Source organism: Thermobia domestica, chromosome 11 (assembly GCF_964235325.1).
Source record: "Thermobia domestica chromosome 11, izTheDome1.hap1.1, whole genome shotgun sequence".
In the NCBI taxonomy this organism is placed as follows: domain Eukaryota; kingdom Metazoa; phylum Arthropoda; class Insecta; order Zygentoma; family Lepismatidae; genus Thermobia; species Thermobia domestica.
The window spans coordinates 120,820,898-120,842,473 of NC_137464.1; the positions used below are offsets into that span (position 1 = coordinate 120,820,898).

General features: G+C 34.2%; 1 protein-coding gene across 1 annotated transcript in view; it reads right to left on the bottom strand.

The window, feature by feature from the left end:
* LOC145665254 (lutropin-choriogonadotropic hormone receptor-like) overlaps positions 1-21,576 on the bottom strand; it is a 642,745-nt gene that overhangs the window by 177,233 nt on the left and 443,936 nt on the right. The window lies entirely within an intron of this gene.

Consider the following 21,576-nt stretch of genomic DNA (forward strand, 5'->3'; position numbering starts at 1 on the left):
TATGTATTGTTGTCTGCTTTTTCCTAACACAGACACATATTTTTCTAATAGTGACACACACACATATTCTCCTAATAGTGACACGTAAATATATTCTAATAGTGACAACATATATTCTAATAGTGACACACACACACTGCTAACAATGACATACTCTTACTCGTACCCTTGCAACATTAGTGTTTAGCAGAATAAATGTCCAAAGATGAGTTATATCACAATCGACAGACCTTATTAATCTGACCAAACTGATATGCGTAAGTATAAGAAAAAACTCGTGAGTATTTTCCAAGAAACGGGAGAAAAACAATTGAATCAGTGGTTTTGAAAAAGTCATGAGCTAGAAAATGAAGATTTTGCTTTAGCCCAACTTTTTATTTATTTATTTTGTAACACTAATTTTTCACAAGTTGTTCGTTTCGTACAATGACAAGAAAACTCTATTTTCTCAAACAGAGGTTGATTATTTCATACCTTTGAGAATTTTCAAAAATTAAACAGTTTTTTCGATGTTCTCATAACTTCACTTTCTGGCTCATGACCTTTTCAAAACCACTGCTGAATAATTTCTAAAAAAAAAAAAATGATATTATGCAAGAACCATGCAACTTATTGAGGTGAAACTAATATTGAAATACTGTACGTATACCTTCATGAAGATTTCACCTATGACATTGGCAAGACGACAGTACATGGTATGATTAATACAATATAGCTGTTACAATATTGAATAAAGTTAATAATAATGAATATAAAGGTTAGTGTATATTGTTAATAAACACTATGTTTATGTTTACGAAATATGTTAATCGGAGTCAATATTTCTTGGCATTTACACCTATCTTCTGTAATTCGATCATCAGACTATGTTTTCATTCCAAACCTACGTAGTTAAGGTAAACAATACAATTTTGAGTAAGAGTAATAATGTTACTTTTTATAAAAAGGTCTAAGATAAAAGCTTACAGAAGCCTGCTTGTTGTACATATATCCATAATCCAATCATAGCGTCTATAGAACTGTAATTTACGTCTTAGAAACAGGTATCAAACATGCAATACGTTGAAGTTGATGCTTAAAACAAGATACAGAATATTTCAAACAAAACCACACATTATTTATGTGGATGATCAGGCTGATTAACTTTGATCATTCTTTCAAACCAAAACTGTTTCATGCTTCAAGAATAGGTTTATCACTATCTTTTAAATTTTAATTTCTGTTTAATTAAAATATCGTCTAAACTCAGGATATGTATACACTGAAAAAAACGTATGTGACGTACCTAAAAACGTAGGTTACATGCGTAAATTCTGTAGTTTTTGAACTTGCATCCTGCAGCAAACGTATAACTGAAAACGTTTTATAATAATGTCTTTATACATTATAATGATCTATTGATATACAAACTTTTCGTATGGCTATATGGGGTCGGTAAGAATCTCATATATAGATGGACGTATGTAACATACAGGTGACTCATGTGACATACATAAACGACTGCAGTTGTATAATATAACATATAAGAGGGGGAAAGGCAGTACGTATGTAGCACATGGATAATGTATGATCCGTACTGATTTTCATAGTAAACACATGGGTCACGTATATTTGTACAATATACCGCTGTCAAGATAATTAATTTTTCTCAGTGTAGCAGTCGATAAATCACACCGAGGTAAACAAACTAACATACTGCATGCTAGTTTACCATAGGTAGTTTTCAAAAATAAAATAAAAAATACGAACTTCTCTGCCATTAAAAATCATTCCTTTGTTGCCAATAACAATAAAAAATGTTTTGCTGGAAAATATTGTTTATTTATGTGCTGCATGTTTGACAAAATACACGTTACCTAGCATCTTGTTGTTTAATCTTCTTCTAATGGTAACACTAACTTTCGACACACATACTACTTTTAAAATTAACTTCACCAGAGAATGTTCTATCTGTCTGATTCACATCCTGAGTATTATTTTTGCAAAAAAGGAACATTTCCTGTCGTGAGTCGGACATATTGAGTGGAGAAAATTGCTGCAATTTCCACCTGTTCTTGAATCTTCAGAAAAGAAGAAAAATTTGCAGACTTCGATTTTCTTTACACGAAGAGTTTAAATCATCATTAGAGGGGTATTTTTTGCAGACCTGGAGGAATCTTGTTTCCGCGATGCCACAATAGCTTTAAAACATCTCGAACAGGGCACTGCTGATACTATTCTATTTATTATTATATTATAAACGTATTATTTTGGTCTTCTCCAGGAGAGGGGCACGCTCAGAGCTCTGAGAAGCAGTGCCCCAAGAAACAGGTCTGGAAGAAACACTGATCTCGAACTAACGCTTGTAACGAGTCGCCACCAGACCATGGTTGGCAATGGTCGGGTGGCGACTCGTTACACGCTAATAGTGTTAAAGGAGACTATGGTCAAGATTAAAACATTTTCAAGAAATGACACGCATTGACTTAATTACTAGTTTCCTACCTTGCTAAGCAAAGACGTGGTGTGGAATTTTAATAAACCTCTCTTGAAGGCGAGATATTGCGATGGGAAATAACCTATACTATGAAGGTTAATCTTGCATGATGGTCTGTGTGCCAGATTCAAACTCCGGTCATGTGTTCCGTAAGGATGTCTATCTTTGTAGTCGAGTTTCCGTGTAGAAACTTATGTTAAGGCAGATAAATTTGCGAAAAATCTTAGATGGTCAAAGAACAGAAAAAATAGACATTGGAGCAATGTTTGAAGCTCTGAGGACAGGTAAGTCAAAGTTTCAACTGTTCGGTTCCAAACAGCGTCAGTATCTAGGTCATCAACCAGGTAAACTTTATTTTCCTTATTGTGACATCCCCACTATTAAGCATTTTTTTTTAATATGGACAGAATAATGGATAAGAGGATGTATCATCGGGGTTTTTCAGGCATGCAACACCATGGGAACACGAATTTTGCATAGGAACTACTTGCAGAAAAAAGCAAAAGGTCTGGTACATATCTAGTCACCAAAAACCTAGACTGTCTTCCAGAGACAAAGTTCAAATAATTCAATGTAGAATCTTACGTTCCTCGGATCTGGATTTAGAGTAAAATTTACTTTCCTCCATTGTGACAGAAAACAACTAGGATAGATTTACAAGAGCAAGAGACTATCTACACGTTACCACCAAATAAATGCATAACTGACATATAGAATACAATCATAACAATTTACAAAAAGAAATATGTAAATTATTTATAGAATGATAAAAGCCAAAACTAGGTGATACGGAATGATTCAAGCCTGTAGGAGACAGGATCACCAAAAAGCTAGATACACTCAGAGGAAATACTTTCGAAGTCATGCCTTTGTGCTCTGGTGGTTAGTGTTACGAAAGTTAGAGATGCTCAATTCAGTACGGATTCGAATCCTGTTTGCTAGACATTTTAAACAAAAATAAAGAATCTGCACTTTATTGCAACGAACGTTCATGTATCATGTGAATACGTCACAGCTATGCAATATAGAAATAAAATCATATATATTAAACCAAATCACAAGTCCTCCTTGTCTTGTTTCTAACGTGTATGTGGTCCCGGGTTCAATTCTCAGTAGGAGAGCACAACAGAATGATTTCACAATCAATACTTTCATTAGTCATCCGTCTTCTTTAGTCTAATGGCCATAATTATGAGACATTAAACTAAAAAATTCATTTCTTTCTTTAATTTCTCTCTAACATAAAGCAATAACGAAAGATGTTAATCAAAGAAACTGCTCATTCAGTATTTCGAAGAGTTATTCAGTGGACACAAATTTTATATTATATATTATAGGTTATTTTAGCACTGAAAAACTGTCATTACGCTTGTTAATGAAACATTGGGGTTACTTGCCATCTCTTAAATATTTGTTATGAAAAATAGACTTTGACCTACAATTCGACATGGAGTAGTAACGTAGTATTGTTCTTTCTGTTGATTTATTAGTAAAGATTGATTTATTATTATTAGTAAAGAAAGGATTCAGTATTCACCATTTGATTTATTAATGCGTATTGTTATTATTATTATTTGCAGACAGAAATAATATTATCTTCCTTCACAAATAATGTATCAAATAATGTTGCTAATTTGTTTATCTACAACGAAAATTTCGTACGCATACTGCAATATTAACATCCAATTTTCACCTCTAACTGTGGACAAAATGCCGGAAAAATGAGCCAGACCCAAACGATTGTCGTAAGTATCTACGGCAATTTTTCCGGACTGTTTCTGGAAGGAAGTCTAGTATATTTTGTAACAAGAAGTATGCCATCGAAAGTGTGGAATGAGCTTCACAGTCACCAAACTTGTTTCAATTGACCTTCTATGGGACGAACTCGAAACCCCAGACGCGGACAGCAAGCAACAACCGAGAAGGGATGTAAAAGGCATTACACAGATCACAAAAATATATTTCATCTGCAACATTTGAAAGATCATCAGTAAGAATACTGAGAATATGTGCGTCTGTAATTAATGCTAAAGGTCGTTACTTTGATGAAAATTTAGTTGAAATGTAAATTAAATATTTTGCATCACACCAGTTGTAGGTTTCTTTCCTTGTGATATATGGAATAACAAATCAACTAACTCTATAGCCTATGAAACCCGGTTCAATACTACGTTCACATAAGCTCTCCATTGACTTCCATCCTTAGCTAACTGGATTCAGTTTCTACTTTATATTTTTATTTCTGCGAGATTTATCTTAATATTGTCCTCCTATCCGCCCCCAGGTCTTCCTAATGGTCGTTTTCCAATTGTATTTCCAGTTAAAATTTTGAAAGCGAATTCATGAATACTACTAGAATTCATGAATAACAATGTTTGGTGAACGGTATAAATTATGCAGTTCTTCGTAATGAAGTTTCCGCCATTCAACATTCCCGTTCTTGGGTCCGAATATTCAATTCAGGATTTTATTTTCTAATACTTTCAGTCTATGTCCCTCCGTAAAAATAAGCGGCCATGTTTCACAATCATACAGCAGAACAGGCATACTTATCGTTCTATATAGTTTATGCTTCAAGACAGAATACACAAAGGTAAAAAATTTAGAACTGAATAATAATACGAATTCCCTGTTTTCAGCCATTTAATTCAATTTGTGGATATGGTTTCGGTCTGCTAATATTGTCCATTTTGTAACATCCACTTTGTGGAAAATATTAGTTTATATTTTGACGTATCCATTATCTGCAATATTACGATCACGGCGAATTTCCATATATTTAGTTTTTCTGCATTCACAATCCGTCCCTGCAAGCATTAAATAAGGCTTTTGTAATTCTTCCTATTCTACTCATAGGATATCCCGGTTTACAGTTTGAAAATCTGGAAGTCTTCTGCATGGTTGAAGGAATGCGGGAATATATACTCAATATACTATAAATTTACAAACACGACAGCAAATTTCAGATTGATGTAATAGTTGTACAACAATTAACATGTTATCTCGAGTAACAAAAAATGACAGAAATTAAGCAATACAGCGGAAACGTTGAAATTAATAGGAACATTTTATTCAGAAAGTAATTTCTTTAATGTTTACTTTTTTCTATGACGTAAACCTTAAAAATAATGTGCGAAATGGAGGCCTACAAAAATTTAGCTTGAATCATATAAAGCAGACATTACTTAAACAAATGCTCATCATAGAGCATTGAAGAGAGCAGCCATGAAAATATATTAACTAGAATCTTACCCTCCATGAATTAAAGAGAAGTGTCTATTCGTTGTAAGTATAAAATTCCTAATAGAAACTAACAGTTTAAGTACTTATTATTTTTTTTTAAATATATATAACTAATATTTTCACGATAAATGGATTTTAGCCTCTATATTGTTCTAATGCCAATGGATAATTCATGTTTAAATATGTCTCCTCTTTGTTTACTTTTATTTTGTAAATTTAATAAATTCTAAAGTTGGTTTTGCGATGTTTATGATTCTTGGAAAATTATCCTTGAAGAGCAAAGTATATCAGTAAATAATATTCGAAATTCAGTGCTTGTAAACTCTCTCAATGAAATAAACATGTTTTCTTATTATTCAGTAAAAGCAATAGCCCAGGTAGTAACATCTATTACCATGATGCACAGACTGAGACATTTGCCGTAAAACATGCATGTTTTATGAGTGAATTTTCATAATATTACATCCGTTCTATTCTTACCTATGCATTCATACATACAACTGTAGATGCAGAAAGGTGCAATATTTCCATAAAGTAAATTCCTACGTTAAGCGGGTTTGCATACCCAGATTCCTAATTCTGAAAACATACGATCACTCCAATCGCAATGATTTCAGTGATTTAACCTGTTTTATATAAGTTATCAGGACGTGAAATCGAATGTGGTTTATTTGAAAAATGATTTTATATATTGCAACAACTGTAACTTCCAAATATTATGGTGTAAACTGCGTTCATATCACCACGGCATGGCACGTCCTCAGGTTGCAAATCTATAAAAAAGGCTTCTAGATATAGAGGTTAGGTTAGAATATATTGAATAAGCTATCGCGGACAGACTATATGGGGTTGTCCTCCGGCTTGGGAGTTTGTAGTGAGGCTAAACAACCTCATCCTGTATTTAAAAAAGGCACTTGTTCAAAACATTCACAGAAGACTCGGACCAGGACTGATAATTTGGCACGACCTCAGCAAGGTAAAATGGACATGAGATTTGGAACATCAAATATAAGAAGTCCTTACAGGACAGGTGGGTTAAAATCCGTAACGAGTGAGTTAGAGAAATATATGATGGATCTAGTAGAACTTCAGGAAGTTAGATGGGAAGGAAATGGAAGAGTGAAGTTTGGAAATTTTTCGCTCTTTTACGGGGAAGGAAATAAAAATCACCACCAAAGAACAGAATTGTGGGCTGCATTTGTTAATGACACACTTTCTTTCATTACTCTTAAGGGTCAGTGGTGTGATATTATTGTTTTAAATGTTCATGTCACAACAGAAGATAAGGATGACGATATTAAAGACATAGATGCAGAGATTAGTAAAGGAACGCTATGAATAGAAACGCTGCAACGATAGTGAACAACAGTCTAGAATACCTGTGTTAATGATGAATACCTGTCTCATCCTGCCATTTAGAGATACATCCAAACAACATCGAAGTCAGGAGCAAGTTCATTTTCAGAATAAATTTTTATGAATTAACGTTGTATTCGGTTAACGCTTAAAAGAGGAGGAACAACTATGCCCGTTTGCGATAAACGGTGAATACATCACCTTATCTCATTCTCTGTAGTGTCAAAAAACGACGGTTGTATATGCTTCCAGTATATTAAATACACTTTAGCATATGGAGCAATACTTAGGAAAACTCATTTGATGTAAGTATAATGAGACATTACATTTATTCATCTAATTCAGAGTGTGTTCACCACAAAAAAGTAAAAAACAATGTACCAGAATTCAACATCTATTGAAGTGATAAACGGAGAATGCTTCTAAAGAAATATTTATCAATTTTTATCATACGTGCTGTAAATTCAAAACTTTCTACATTGTTTCATATTTTATTCTCTCTCCTTTCAGAATATTAACTTTAGTAAAGAATATTGAAGAAAATGTGACGTACCGAGTCCTAAATCGCAGATTTGGTGGCGCTTACGGTTGGTAATAATATGGAGCAAGAGCACAACAGAGCTTATTTTGAAAGAGAATAAACCATCTATGAATTCAGAATCTTCTTTGCATTTGGTAGAGTATGTTAAAACTAATCCCGAGGCAGCTTTCTCGTTTCCCTTTGGCTGAATCTCATTCAGGAACAACATCGGCGAAATCGCAATCGATATGTTGAAGTACATTAGAAGCTTGACGAACCTAGTAGCATTCAGAGGTTGTCGTTAATTGCGGTTGAACATTCACTCACATCCTTAAGGTCAGCGATAGGTGATTAATCAGTCCATCTTCTGCGTCGTCTTAGTGTGAAGGGTTATCTTGAGACTCGGGATCCTTGGTAAGTGTATTTTTTACTGAGATCAACGTCACTTCCAACTCATTAGTTTCACATAGATAAATTTGACTTTCTTTACTAGCATGCATTTCGTCTTCTAAATTCTCAACACCGGTCGCGCTTCCACTAGCAGTAGGTACGTTAGGACTTAGCCTTTCACTAGCTCTCTTTCATGAAGAAAAGTTCTTCAGTAATGTACCCTGGTTTGGCTTTTCAGTTTCCTATGCTTCCTTCCATTTCTTTTGGTACCGTAGTTCGGCTCCGTTTTCTCGAATTCGTTACTAAAACTTGCAGTGTTGTCAATATTACAAATGCAATAGATTTGTAATTATTTACTTATTATAAGGCACTGCTGTTTCTTTGTTTTTAGAGAAAAGTAAACTTAGAAAAGGGTAATATATAGTTAAACTGTAATTGAAAATCATAAATAAAAGTATATTTGTATTACATGGAGAACGAAACTTTGTAAAGACTTCTAAACATCAACTGCATTTACTTACCTTATTCAATTGCAATCTAGTAAATATTAATAATCACGAATTTATTAACATTTAACAACACCGATTTCACATTTAACACTCAACACCTACTACATTCAACTACAACTACCAGCTGAAACCGGGTTTTAAGTTGGCTAATGAGATTTATGTGCAAAAAGTAATAGGATTATAACGAATTATTGAGGAGCCTATCAACGTTGTCTTTCGTTAAGCAATAGAATTTTGAACCATAGAGAAAAACTCAAATTGGCAATAAGTACTAATTTTAAACCTTGCCAATAGTCAAAATTTGATTCTCGATTTCTTTCATCTTCCAGATTGCAGCCTGAGATGGTCCATCCCTGTCGTCCCATTTCCTATGCCACTGCTCATTTTATCTTCAATATCTATTTATATATATATATATATATATATATATATATATATTTAATTGCCATGAAACGTAAATGTAACATACAACTATATACGTGTTTAGATTTTTACGTATATACATATAAAACATTTTATTCAATAATATTAATTTATTTACAGTATGTTAACTCAAAACTCATCTACTCAATATAGACCCTGCTACTATGAAGAATGTGTTAGCGTCTTAATTAAATTTTATACATTCGTTTAAATTCTAAAGCTCCTTCATGGCTAAGCTGTTAGCATATTCGCCTTTGGGTAGGAAGACCCGAGTTCGATTCCCGGCGGGAGCGCAAGTAGTTCGGATTCGATGTTAAGCTGTTGATCCACGTCTCATATAGATTCGCTGCTGAAAGGAACACTAACCTGAAAATCATATCAAATCAAAATTAAGACTCTACATGGGAGTAAAACACTAAGAATTATACCATATACGAGTGGAAAACAGTTCCCTAGTTAGAGTTTGATGTAATCGGGCGAAAACCTATCTGGAATATTGAGTTTAAAATAAATGACTCTAAACCAAGAATATAGAGATATGTAACTTCGGGAAATTCTATTAAAATAATATAATTTCGAAAAAGAATATATTTTTTTCATAGCAGAAAAGAAGGTAAAAAGCTATATCGGACAAAGAGTAAAAGAAAAGGCAAGAAATAAATCCGTTGTACTGTCGCCTGATCAAATCGTCATTAATGCTAGAAGTTTCGAAACGTCAAAAATTAATATAATCACAAAAACATCTCTTATTGACAGACCTATAAATTGGAAACGTGGATTTTGCCTGATGCGATATCTTCCTCGTTTTATGCATCGTATAAACTGTAAGTGGCTGTAACCATATAATTTTAAATTTAATTAAACTGCTAGTTTTAACTTTGATTGTAATTGTACCAAGACAATTTAATAATAAACACATATTTTCCACTTGAAACATTCATTTTCTACTTTCATTCCAATTAATTTCCAATCGTATAAAAAACAAACTATGAATAATAACATCCCGCGAGAAATAGCGTACAGTAATCCATTTTAGGGGGAAAATATATTTAGTGTATCTTCGATTTAGAGTCAAAACCATTAAAAATAAAAACAAGTCATTTATCGAACCTTTGGTAACGGTAAATTAATAATTGTATTATCTCGTTTCTGTTGTATAATACTGACTTAAAAAGTTCGTTTTTCAATTATATCCCCGCCTTTTTAATTACGAATTGTCATAACAGAATATTTAACATTGCTTTTACGGTAATTGAATATTCAATAAAGCAAGGTTACTTTAAATTGGGTGTAATTTACAATTTTGGTTATTTCATTGTATAAAAATTGACATTCAAACCATAAATGTAAATGAGAGATAATCCATTATTCAAAATGTGTGGAAATGCTAAAACATATTTCTCTGGTTCACCAGTTTCAAAAACATATTATAAGTAAGATACTCATTTAATACAATCCAAGAGCCAGAAAATGAACAAGAAAAAGTAAATAATACCGTAGTTTTCTTTTAACTGACATTAATCACATGTTTTAAATATTGGCTAATAAATATATCTTGGGATCTCCTTTGCTCAGTGACATAAAGTTGATCAAGGCTCTCATTCTCATTCTCTCACTCTAAATGTTTTCTATGTAAATACTCGTAGTTTCAAAATGTCAATTAGTAAATGAAACAGTAAAGGATTCAATTAAATAGAAGAGTATTACAGATTTTCAGAACAGTTTTTTTTTATTAATTGTCCGATTTATGACGTTTGCCATGAGAGGATGAACTATGAGAAATAGAATAATTAAAGAATAGGAAGAGTTGACTTAGGTAAAGAAACAAAATAAGTGTTGGCGGTGTATTAATAACCATGAATCTACGAGTAACTTGTCACAACTGCAGTTTTCAAAGCCAAGTTTCATATCTGCTTCTTCTTCTGGCTGTGTTATTTACTAAGAATAGCAACAGCAAACTGAGACGTCGAAAAGTATTTAGTTGCTAATGACTGTTCTATAAATTAACATAAGGCATATTCATTCATCAGGCCATTAGAAATCCAAATCATCGAACATTTCGCATAGCAATTCTTAAATGTCTTTATAATAATAAACTTTAAAATTGAAAGCCCTGATCCTTTTACTAGCTGATTTCTTTACATATGAGCACATCAGATAACAATTTTATTTCCGTTTCACCACAATCGATCCTACAGTATCGTCCATAGTGGTATCTCAACACTGAAACACGGAAATTGCTGTAGACTATCTGTGTTCATCATTCTATGGTAAGTGCTCAATAATAACCTGGTAGAACGCTGCCTTTGTGTCAGCTTTCACTCACCGATAACTACAAGCTCCTCATGCTACAGTGGACATGCGAATATTGACATTGAGGGTGATAAGCAAAGGGTTATGTTTGCAGACGAATATCTCTTCCATCTGTTCCACAGTGAAGGCAACTTACGGTGAACGCGATCGTGGTGAACGAAGACTGTCCACATAATTTGTCGAACGTCCTTAACGATCAGATAACGCCAGTTGTGATTATGTAAGGCGTGAAGTCAATATATTTAGTATGCTAAGAATTAAGGGAACTTGATCAGCTATTGTTAAATCAAAGAAATTGTGAATTATACCCTTTTTCAGACAACTTCGGATGCTATGTTTCAGCAGAATTATGAATGGACATATGTATTATCGTAGAATGTATAAATCTCTTCTAAAAAGATACTGGTGCCGCTACTTTCCTGCCCTGGATCCTAACTTTGCATGTCACCCATGAAACATGTATGAGATATTTTTGGTCTTCATCTTATTCATCGTGACCTTTCAGGAGATAGTTACTATGTATTTTGAAACTCCCTAGAAAGCAGTGTGGGGTGCGATTTCTTACGAACATATCCAACGTCTGTTTCATCAGGTATCGTGATGCGTAGGGGCTCAAGAGCATGTGAATGCTTGATGTCACAATATCTCAAGGTTAGGTGTTATGCATTTTTAAAATTCTAATTATTTCTGTACAGTTATTTAACAAATCTGTGAACTAGGTTCATTACTTTCACATCTGTGTTTTTAGTGTTACAATTGTCAAAAGTAGTATTAATATTATAAAGGGTGGTCCAAAACTGTGGAAACTGAAGGTTAGTAGGATTTTAAAGAACCTGGAAAAGTAAAACTGCACGTTAATAGTACAGGTAAGTGTAAAACTTTCAGAACATATGATGTTGATGGCCGTCATCTTGAAATCTGTCATTTTGAATATAGTTTCATTTTCTTAAATGCAAATAATATGTTGTGATGTGTGCAAAGTGCCGAAAACTATCACCGGTCCGCTCTCACCTTTTGGCGGAAAGAAACCGAAGTTAAGGAAAAATTACTGCAGTCATCGGCCCGCTTTCGGTTCCAAGTGGAAAGCCACCGAAGCGGCTGCCGTCGTGGGAAAGTTAGCTGGCAGATATCGTTTTTCCGCCTGGCGGTGCTATGGAGACTTTTCGACGAATGACCGGTGAATGATAGTGAGAACTCGATAACGTCCTCTGCTAGGATATAAGAACAATAGGTGGCAGCACTGATGCTCATGTAACTGTTTTCAAACGGTTCATAAACTTACAGAACTATTTTCGTGACCGATTACAACATATGTTACGGTTACGTTATTCGTTACTTAACAAAAATGTCAAATGTAATGCGGAAAGCTTTGCTCATTGCACACAATAAATCCAATTAAAGATTTTTCCCCGACAATTACCAATTACTTCTGAAATGTTCGGAAGTTCATATCGTTAGTGTTAGTACAATTCATTCTCATTTCATGTCCTGATCATTTCAATAATTTTTGCTTCGAATTATTATTCTTGTTAATGTTTCTTATTGTTATTCTCAAGCACTTAGCCTTCATGCACTAGCACATTAATTTTTGTTCTTCTCGTTTCATATTTCTAACTGCCTCCATGCACACGCACATATCATCTTTGTTATTATTATTTTGTTAATTTATGTGTGCCAGTTGTTTTAACTTATGTCAATTATTTTAAAATGATGAATAAAGGAAAAATCCCTTAGACCAACTACCACTTTTATAGCATCTGAAATAATGCTAAAACACTTCCTCGAAGAAAAGGTCCAACCCCTTTAAACGGGTAGATGACCAAAAAAAAAAAAAAAAAATCGTTGGTGTTATATGAACATACAAGTACGCTAAAGCCGCAGTTATTTTTTGTTTTAACCATGTATTGGTATAGAGCAATACCAATGCAATACGTTGTTAGCAAAATTGAGAGTACAGGATTAAAGACTGCAGAGAAGAGCCTACGTGGCGGGTTAATGGCGGACTTATGGTTACGAAGCGGCCATGTGGCGGTTTAATAGTGGTACTGGTGGTTTGAAACCGGCGCTAGCGGTTCAGCCGAGGACAAACGGCGGATTCCGCCTTATTACCGCCATTGCAGTAAAATTGTGGCATTCGTGTAATTTCGTAAAGGTACCACCGCGTTTAGCCGCCATCGGCCCGCCAAATTTTCGAAGGCAGGCCGCCGTGGCTCGAGATTGTTTCCATCTGAAAGTTTCTCAGGAATTCAATACCATGTTTTTATTTGCTTTATCACTTACCATAACGAAATTATGACAATTTTTTTAGTTTTCACGTCACTCACACACCCCACAATTCTCCAGATTAATGAATGTGTGCGATGCACTATCCATTCGGCTGGATTGTCAGAGATATTTTTCGCATTCTTCCAAAATCTTGGTCGAAGAGTTTTCAGGTATGCTTGCTCAAGTGTTTACTGTGTATCCCTTTAGGTGGTCAATATCCGAATTTTCACTGAGTACACAATGTACTTGAGATGTCCCTGAAGGAAAAAGTATAGGGGAGTGAGGTCAGGAGTACTTGCTGGGCACTCCACAGCAACATGTCTACCGATCCACGAGTTGGGAAACTGTACATAAAAATATTCACGAACACAATTTCTATAATGCGGAGGAGCACCATCGTGTTGATAGAAGATAGGAAATGTTCCATTTTCAGATAAGAGAGATTATAAGCTATCTTGTTCCAAAATTTGATGATACTCGATTGCTGTTATGGTACCATTGATGAACAAAGAACCCACAACACAAGTCCCACACACAAAACACCATCACTTTTCCAGAAATCCCAGCAGATACTTCACACGAATCTGGATCGGTGTTCGACCAGTAGCGAACATTCTGTTTATTCACCTCACCGAAAACGTAACAGTTGGCCTCATCTGTGAATAAGACGTCGTATGGAAATTTTGGTGTATTTGCTCTGTTGCCATTCCGCGAATTCCAAACAACGATCGGATCATCCTCTAACAGATGCTGGTGCATTTATAGCTTATAGGGGTGTAACTTATGTAGGAACAAAACACACATGATGGATATGCTACTAACACCACTTTCCTGGGACAAACGACGAGTGCTCTAATTCAGATTCCTGTTAAATGCTGCCAAGACACTACTGAGGCTTCATCAGTCGCTGTGCATGGCCTGCTTGATTTTGTTTATTGGCCAAGGACCTTGTTTCCCTGAATTACTTGATCAACCTACTTAATGTTGTATGGCTAATGGGTACACTATCTCAGTGCCAGTTAAAATTATCAGCAACAACCCATGTGCTTCACCCTCCTGACATCAAATATATCTCAACGTGTTCTGCCTGCGTCACAGCCATGTTATCTTAGTTACCTGAAACAATACCAAGAAACTAAACAAAATAATTTAAAACAGAAAAAACACATACAGTCATAGCTTTGCATGATAATTGATATAGCAAAGACAAACACATAATTCCTGAAAAAAAAAAATGTGAACAAAGTATCATAACATATGGTTTCCACTGAAGAAAAAGATTTCAAAATGGTGGTTTTAAGATGGTGGTCATCGACATCGCATTGTCCTAAAAGTTTTCCCTCAGCTGTACTACTAACCTACAGTGTTACATTTATAATTATTTTAAAATCATGTCTTTTATTTATAACCACCCTGTTTATACTATTATATAAAAAAATAGAAGTGGGTATCATCACCAGGCCATACTACTAAAAGATAGAAACGTGAAATTTGGAGACTATACTCTTTCTCTCACGAAGGTAAGGTGTAAGGGAGGATTTTTGGAAAAACCCATTCTAAAGATGATAAAAAGTGTGTTAAAAATTTCCTCTAAGAATAGTGTATCTCATGATTTCCTGGTGTTAGAGAAATGAAGGTGTTTCATCGTTTTCAGTGTTTCGAAGTTCAACTCCAAAGGGAGAAAAGAAGGACATTTATAAAACACTCAAATTTTCCTTTGTTTAATCAGAAAGATTCGAGCTTTGCAATTCAGAATACAGACTAAATTAAAATAAAGGAGTACTTATTTAAGCGTTTCTGATAATCTGCAGCAAAGAGGAGAAGAAAGGGCAATCACGCAAATTTCCCTTTATTTATTCACAAAATGGCGAATGTCAGTTAGAGTCGTAAAATTCAGTATACGAAAAAACGACAAAAATAAGAAATACGTCCTTCAGAATTTTCGAAAATTCCAGTTGTAAGGGGGAGGAGTTGGGACATTTATATAATATCCAAATTCCGCTTTCTTTAATGAGAAAGTGTCCAACTTGAGGATTCGCTTAAGTTAAAGATATTAAATTTGGAACTTAAATTCTTGAATCAAAATAAAAGAATGCGTGTTTCAGCGTTTTCGAAAATTGCGCTTCTAAAGGGAAAAAAGGGACAAATCCAGTAATATTGAAATTTCCCTTTATTTATTCACAAGGTGCTGAATGTGAGAATTTGCGTAAGTTGGAGATGTACAATTTAATTTGTAAACCCTTAAATAAAACTAAGGGAATAGGTATTTCAGTGTTTCCGAAAAGACTGCTTCTGAAGGTGAAAAGGGCTAATTTCTATAATATTGGAATTTCCCTTTATTTACTTACAAAGTGCCATATGTTAAGGTTTGCTTCAATGAGAGACATAATTAGGTATATAAACTCTTAAATACAAATAATGTGATCCGTGTTTCAGCATTTTTTAAAATATATAAATACATATTTGAGCATCTGCGAAAATTCCGCTTCTAAAGAGGATATGGGGCAATTTATTTTCCACTATTTATTCAGAAAATATTTAATGTAAGAATTTGCTGAAGTTAGAAGCGTGAAATTCGTTATATTAACTCATAAGGGAAGCATGTTTTTCAGCGATTTTAGAAAGGTATAGAGTCTATAGACTTAAGGAAGGGAACAATACAGAAAAGTGAAAATGACTCACTGAAAATTCACGCCACATTAATAGTTTCTAGAAACGTAAAATCTGGACAGAAAAGTCCTGATAAACCTGCGTTAGAATTATCTTGCTCACAGAATGTTTGAGAGGATGTTACATTGACAAGCTTTGTCTCCATTTTTGTGAATTATAACAATAATTGATTCTTGTCATTCTGATGGCAATTCCTCCTTGTTAAAGATTAGGTCCATGAGTATGGTTGTGTTTTTCAGAACTTTTTTCCTCCAGTTGAAATTAACTAAACGGAAATTTCATCTAAACAAGTAAATTTGTGATTTTTTAAAATATAGCTATTCTATTTCTATTTGGTTAGTGTTTGGGATATACAGTCCTCCTGTTTACATCGCTCTTTCTCTACGAACGTTATTTTTGGTTGCACGTTTAGCCAATTTTCAAAGTAATTTTCTGTCCTATCTAAAATACAATCCAGATCTACAAGAATCGCCCCGTCAGTTTCTTTTATAGGTGCGAGGTTGATAGCTTTTCCTAAATCCCTTGTTTTAACGCGTGTCTCGAACAGTTTATTTTTAATGTTATCTTCAAGTTCAATAAATATAGCTTTTAAAAAACGATTTTTGTCGTAAAAGATTTAAAAGTATTCCTCCTGATAAAATTTTGTTGCAGTTCTATCGTTCAAATTGGCAAGTTCAAATGTAGTTTTGCCTGTTTTCTCTCTGCTTGTTCAGTACATTCCTGGTCGAACCATACTTTGATCCTATGTATTCCCACATGCTTCAGAACTTGTTTCGCTCAAATTTTAATTCCATCGCTAATTATAACCAAATTATCTTCAACAGTCGTCTTTTCCGAACCTTCTAAGAATGAGAATCTATTCGACACTTCAATCCGGTATTCTACTCACAGCTGAGCCTCCTCTACTTTCTATATATGAAACATCTCCGTGATTATATCCTTTATTCTAGTGTAATCTACCTCTTGTAACACAGTCAGTTCTGCATTAATGAAACAAAAATTATGCCACACTGTTAGTGATGAGCAAATGCAAGACCAAGACCAAGACCAAGACCGGGGTGGTCTTGGTCTTGGTCTTGCATGCAAAAGTCTTGCAAGTCTTGCATTTAAGAAATTTCAAGTTTTTCATAGGTAAAATTTAATATGGATATAAAGGATAAACTCTACAATGAGTCAATAGTAACGGAAATACAATGTATGTTTCTAAATGTAATATAGTTTAACTTCTTGTAAGTATGATGATAGTGTACAACATAGGTGATTATCTTTATTTTTTTTTATTGGGTGCCCATGTTTCACTACTTATAAGATATGCCTAAATCACAACGTTTCACAATCTGTTTATATTTTTTAACAGATCCAACACTTCACTGTTTCCCAAACTGGGGAGGCTACCCCTGATATACATGAAAGAAAATCAAGACAGCACAGATTATTGAAATACCATGAATTGCTAAATTATTTTTACACTCTAAAGGCGTCCGATTTTTCTTTTCAATCACGATTGTCTAATCCTTGTATTAAACAAACTTCCAAATAAATATTAAGATTTTGTTTTACTGTTTCCAATATGTACTCTATGGAGCATAAGCATGGACATTACGCAATAGCGATTAAAAAACTTGCAGGCTTTCGAAATATGGGCATCTAGTAAAAAAGGAGAGAATTAGCTGTGTTGAACGTAAAACGAATGAGGTGTTAGAAATATTAGTAGTAGGGAAAAAAAAGAAGAATTTTAGATATTGTTAAGAGGAGGAAAAGGAAATGCTTAGGATATTGGCTGAGAAGGAAATGTACGTGCTAGAGGGTATAGTGGAAGGAAAGAGAGGGAGGGAGCGAAGGAGAGTGTAGTTGAAGGAAGGTATTAAAACAGAAAATTGCTATGTCAAGACGAAGAGACTAGCTGAGGACCACCGAACGTCGAACCTTCTCAGTTGCAGCAAGTAACTTGCCAATAATGGCAGAATAGCTATGATGATAATGATGATACATTTAACAATATTGACCAAGAAAAAGAGAGAAAATTTAAATTATTATTATAATCAAACCTCTTAATATTTTAGAATAACTTGAGTGAAAACTGAAAATGACTCAACTGTCTATGTCTTGTATAAACTCAATTTATATGAATATTTTCGACTTGTATTAGAAATACAAAATATTTTTAGTTTTTTACATATATCTCCCTTCTCCCCCTCCCCTAGGTTGCACCATCAAAGTAAAATTATAAAAATCGCTCCAGGCCTGAACTTCATCTATGTTGAGCATTTGATCAAGATCGGTCGGGTGTTCCAAAAGTCCTCCTCCTCCCTACGTTCTCCCATCAAAATGAAACAAACTCTAAAAAGCTTTCCAGGACCGCACCTCATACATGTTAAAAATTTGATTGAGATCGGTTCAAGAGTTATTAAGTCACAAACTTAGTAACATTTATTTTTATTTATAGTGATTTTTGTACATCTCCCCTCCTTCCCCTCTCCTACGTTGCTCCATCAAAGTGAACTGACAGATAACATTCCAGGCTTGAACCTCATCTGTGTTTAAAAAATTGATCGAGATTGGTCGTTTGGTTCAAGAGTTATTAAGTTTTATCTATTATTTTATAACCCTTTCTCCCCTCCCCTAAGTTTTATGATTAAAACACTCCCAGGCCCAAACCTCATCCATGCTGAAAATTTGATCGAGATCGGTCAGGTAGTTAAATAGATTAGGAGTTACAAACATAGTTGCTTTTAATTTTATAATATAGATTTATTGTTGTAGTATAATACTATCTTGCTCAATACTCGATATGCCGTATATCTAAGGAGGCTAAAAGTTATATTAATAAACAATTATTCAAGATACAAGCATCCGTTCATGAAATTAAACTTACGGTTACATGCACTAAGTTTTTGTCAATGTCATGAAAATGTTATTTCGATATTAATTTTATGAGCACACATTAAAAATTTCTAACGTATGCTTGAGTCTCGGAGCCAAGGCCATACCCATGTAGTCGACACCTATGATGTACGGTATTACCGATGTTCAATACTACATTTCTCATTAGTTTTGGAAGAATAGCATCACTAATACGCTTTGAAATGAAATTGAGTATCTGGTTTAACGTCCCACGATTGTGCATCAAGGCTAAGGGAGACGGTAATAATGAGAAATGATTGAAATGATGGAATAAAGAAAGTAGGAAGAAACAGAAAAACACCGAGAAAATCCACGCACACAGTGTTTGTCTACCGAAAAAGCTCACATGGCGCAAGATGACACCTGTGTGGCTTGAAAATGAGCAATATGTACAGAAAACGAGCTATATGCTACTGTATATGCTATATGCTATCGACTCACACGGATTGCATAAACTACTGGGAACACATTCACTCCAACAGCATTTTCACTGAAGCCAAGAAATCCATCTCTTTCTTTCTTACATTTTATATAAAAAAAATCAAGTATAATAAGTATAGAAAATCAAGTGTCGGTACTTGTGCAAGACTCTTGCGCAAGAGTCTTGGTCTTGGTCTTGCAGGTATGGTCTTGGTCTTGGTCTTGCAGATATGGTCTTCGTCTTGGTCTTGGGTTTGCACCCCTTGGTCTTCCATCGGAATTCCTGGTCTTGGTCTTGGTCTAGGTCTTGCATGCAAGACTCTTGCAAAAACTGCAAGAGCAAGAGTCTTGCGCTCATCACTACACACTGTGTTGTTTTACGTTTGCTAGAATTACATTAGATTATTACAACGTGAACAATGTGATTACATGTTTCTCCATCTGGTGAGGTCCAAGTATATTTATGATTTTGGTGATGTGGTGATTTTGTACTCTTCACAATAAGTTTGTGTGTGTGTGTGTGTGTTGCGAAGTTTGCAAGTCTAATACCATTGTCATTACTTTTCTTATGCAGACTTTCGTTTCCCTATGATCGGTTTGAAAATATTCTCTTGTATTGAAATACACGCATAGAATTTTCATATGGTAACGCTCAAGTTGGTCGTAGGAACAGCCTCTTATATCGTCATCTTTATCTTGTTTTGTACATGTACATTTAGTACAAAAATATCACACCACCAACCCTTGAAAGTAATAAAGTATTTTACTGCATTGATATGTTCGTCTCACACTGTTATTTTTGTTGCAGAGTCCTCTAACTTTAGAGTGTTTAACAATGTTTGTGATACTGTAGTGTTTTTAGTTTGCAACACTGAATAAATGTACTGTTGTAAGTTTCCGCTTAAAATTATATTTGAAATATATAATCACTTGATATGGATGTTGGGTTGCCAACACGGTTAATTGGGCGAAACTACGAAGTGTACGAAACAATGTCTCCCTGTCGATATTTGCACATTGCAAGTTTTCAGTGAATATTGTCTATTGGTTAGTCTAGAAAGTCACATATTGGTACAGAAGGTTATTTCAAGATAAATGGCCCATCCTGTATACATATACAACTAGTCTTATTTTGTTAAAAAAAAGTCTCTATTATATTCAGTTTATAATTGTCATACGATAATCTAGTTCTACCCACTATCTCCAAGATACAACTCTTGTACTGTTTCTAATTAGACTGGGAAATGTAAATGTTTACTTTTCATTCCCTACTCCTCCACAAGTTTGTTAAAATATCCACAAGAAACTTTTGGAACTAAGACTTGGTGACATATAACTAGATAGTAAATAAAGTTTGTGAATGTTTTTCTTCCACACAGAAATTTCCGTGGTTTTAATGAGAAAGAAGCAGGATCTTCCAACGAAAGATGTTTTGGTGTGATCTTTGCTAAAGTTATGCATTAATAATGAGATGTTACCTTAATAATATCAGCTTTTGTTTGCTGTACTTTGCCTTTACACGGATACGACATGTGGTTTATACGTTTATGTAACTCATTATCGAATGTCGAAAAAACGAAAGCTTGTATAAACAAGGAGCTATTTTCATGTGACTACTTTGATAGAAATTACGCAGGTATAACACAATTAAATATTTATCATGTATGTCAGGTGAAACTTGGATAAACGATAAAGAACAAGCATCAAAGAGATAGATTTGTACAGCCTTCCTTCTTACTTTAATAAATTATATAACTTCATTAAAAGTCTTCTTTGAACTGGCTAACGTGAAATCCATCCCCTGATTAGTTACTCTCGACTTATTATATTTAATTATCTCTGGCGTCTGGCTTCTCTTTGATATTTTAAGATAGAGATAATGCATCTGGAATAAATCAAGAAGCAAACTCGTACTAGAAATTGTAATCTTAAGTTAAAACAAATATAGTGGCTTACAAAGTACTATTGTAATTCTTCAAAATATTCTGTTGCAATTGGATATAGAAATTGTTAAAACTGCTTTACCTTAGGTGCAAAAGTACATACCTCGCTAACGAAGTAAAAGAAATGCCATCATATAATCGGGC